Source organism: Octopus bimaculoides, chromosome 6 (genome assembly GCF_001194135.2).
Source record: "Octopus bimaculoides isolate UCB-OBI-ISO-001 chromosome 6, ASM119413v2, whole genome shotgun sequence".
In the NCBI taxonomy this organism is placed as follows: Eukaryota; Metazoa; Mollusca; class Cephalopoda; order Octopoda; family Octopodidae; genus Octopus; species Octopus bimaculoides.
In genome coordinates, this window is record NC_068986.1 from 68275979 (window position 1) to 68278795 (window position 2817).

The following is a 2817-nucleotide window of genomic DNA, read 5'->3' on the forward strand; positions in this document are numbered from 1 at the left end:
ATATATATATATATATATATATATATATATATAAAGGTGAGTGAGTGAGTGAGGGAGAGAGAGAGAGAGAGAGAGAGAATCACAAATAGATGTGTTGAAAAGGCTTTGATGATTCTGTTACATGAACTAGACTCCGTTACATCAGTCATGTCCCTTAATTACTCAGGTTCACCATGATTAGGTCTAGTTTATTTCTACAACAAAAAAAGAGTACTGTAAATTATGTTTCGATAACTTTGCAGTTGAAGTTATACTATTCTTCTACAGTTAAAAGATGGATTCATTTGATTAGAAAAATGAAAGGAGTAGCTTTGCTCGCCGTAATGAGGTAAAACATATAATTAAACAAGTTCTAGTCAAAGTAAATATCCCTTTAATTCTAAGGCTAGTTGAATTGTCTAGGGACATTGGGTAGCGACACAATAGATTCGCTCTTTTCCTGGGGTTAGAGGCAAGAATCTCATCCGAGACACCACGGCTAGCGACACATATGTAATGCTGCAATGGAAGCAAGGTTTACCACATCTGTGACTGAATGGAATAAGTCACTAAAATACTGTAATTTGTCCGTATATCACATTTTTCATTCTGAGACTTTTGAGAAATTAGGACATTAGAAATAACTGCTCATCAACATTTCTTTTGTATTTTTACGTTTCTAGTTCAAATTCTGTTGAAGTCGACTTTGCCTTTCATCCTGTTGATATCGATAGAATAAAGTTCCAAAAAAGTACTGGTGTCAAGGGTATCGACTTAAACACTCCTCTTAAATTTGCTAGCTTTGTGTTTAAACTAAAGCAATGTCTGTTTGCAACTACATAAACATCTAAAAGTATTATCGGAAACATAGTACCAAGCCGTCTTCGGTTGCGAGCAACGAACATAGTTTGTTTTCAGCTGTATTATATGCTCCGCTTTTTCAACAAATAATTTAAATACAAGTATCTAGATAAAGCTACACCTAAAAGATTGTTTCTTTCGGATCCTGATCATGTCTTAAGTCTACAGAACCAATCATTACCTACACAGGCAGCCTTCACTTTTTCTACTCAAAGGGTTTACAGCTTAAATTGCTTCGAGGTTCACAATTCCAAAAAAGAATTATTTCACATTCTCTTGAAAGTTTCTAAATTGTTAAGACGTCAACAATATACGATTATACGATCTTCATTGGTAAAAATAAAGTTTCTAAAATGGGTAGAGAAATTTGAAGGAGTGCTTTGTCCAATGGTAGAATGCCTGTTATGTTTACATAAGGGATTTTAACCCAAAATTTACATACTATTATCTATAGCTTTGTTTGATTCAAGATTCACAGTTCCATATGTGAAAATTAATATTTTACCCAACATTAAACTAGCTCACTCTATCAATTACCACTGTTTCACTGAAAAGGCGATAATACTATTTCCTAAAATAGGTACAAGGCCACAACATTTTATGGACGAAAAGAGATGTCTTTATATTGACTCCCGTACTTCACTGATATATATTTGTTTTATCGATTCCAAAGGAAAGATAAAAGATTACATGAACCTTGGCAGAATTTGAACTCAGAATATGAAGGGATAGTTCTCTAGTTCTTTGACTATCGTGGCTAAGATCTTGCTGGAACGCCGCCTTCAGGACGTAACTATATACAGAAAAACATTCTGAATGTTTACCAATACTGACATTCAACACCTGCTACTGCTGTTGTTGTTGTTCTTGTTGCTGTAGTTTCTTGTATAATAATAATAATCCTTTCTACTACAGGTACAAGGCCTGAAATTGTGGGGGAGGGGGCTAGTCGATTACATCGACCCCATTGCATAACTGGTACTTATTTCATCGACTCCGAAAGGATGAAAGGCTAAGCTGACCTTGGCGGAATTTGAACTCAGAACATAAAAATGCCGCTAAGCCTTTCGCCCGACTTGCTAACGATTCTACCAGCTCGCCGCTATAATAATAATGATGATAATAATCCTTTTTACTATATGCACAAGGCCTGAAATTTGGAGGGAGGGGAGGGGACTAGTCGATTAGATCGACCCCAGTGCTTCACTGGTGCCTAATTTATCGACCCCAAAAGAATGAAAGGCAAAGTTAACCTAAGTGGAATTTAAACACCGAACGTGGTGACGGACGAAATACCGCAAAGCATTTCGTCCAAAGTGCTAACGATTCTGCCAGATCACAGTCATAATAACAATAATAATAATGATAATAATAAAACCAACACCAACAACCACATCATGGAGAATATTACGTAATGTATTTGAAAATAAAACCGGGGGGGGGGCCTAGGAGCAAGTTTAAAAAACCTCAAAAATCTATGTAAGATGAAGTATTCGTCTATTATCAGCTAAAACAATAAGAACAAGCTTTGGCAGAAAACATATTGAACAAATGCTACCTCAGCACATTTGATACAGTGAAGAAAGATTCACTGGAATTTTTTGAGAGAGATAAGAAGATAGTCTCGTGGTCCATTTTATATGTTGTTATGTGTAAGTGTACATGTGTATTTGGAATACATTGGTGAACAATAAATAGTATTATGAGCTAACAGTTTGAGTGCGTCGGGCTGACAGAGGAAGTTGTCTCACAGGTGATGTGCTCCTGTGAAATGCTAAACAGATGAAACCCGTGTTAAGTATGTTGTTCTCTCTCTCTCTTTGTTTTATAACTCCCTACACTCTAGCTCTCTACATTGAGTAAATTAATCTACATACGAACAGCGTGGCTAGAACAACTAGACAAACATCTTAGGAATTTTTTTCGTTGTTACTTCTGCCTCATGTTACTCTGTACACGCTCAGATACAATATACAC

General features: G+C 36.0%; 1 long non-coding RNA gene across 1 annotated transcript in view; it reads left to right on the forward strand.

Annotated features, from left to right (window-relative positions):
• The window catches only part of LOC128248148 (uncharacterized), a 42380-nt gene that overhangs the window by 1144 nt on the left and 38419 nt on the right, over positions 1-2817 (forward strand). The window lies entirely within an intron of this gene.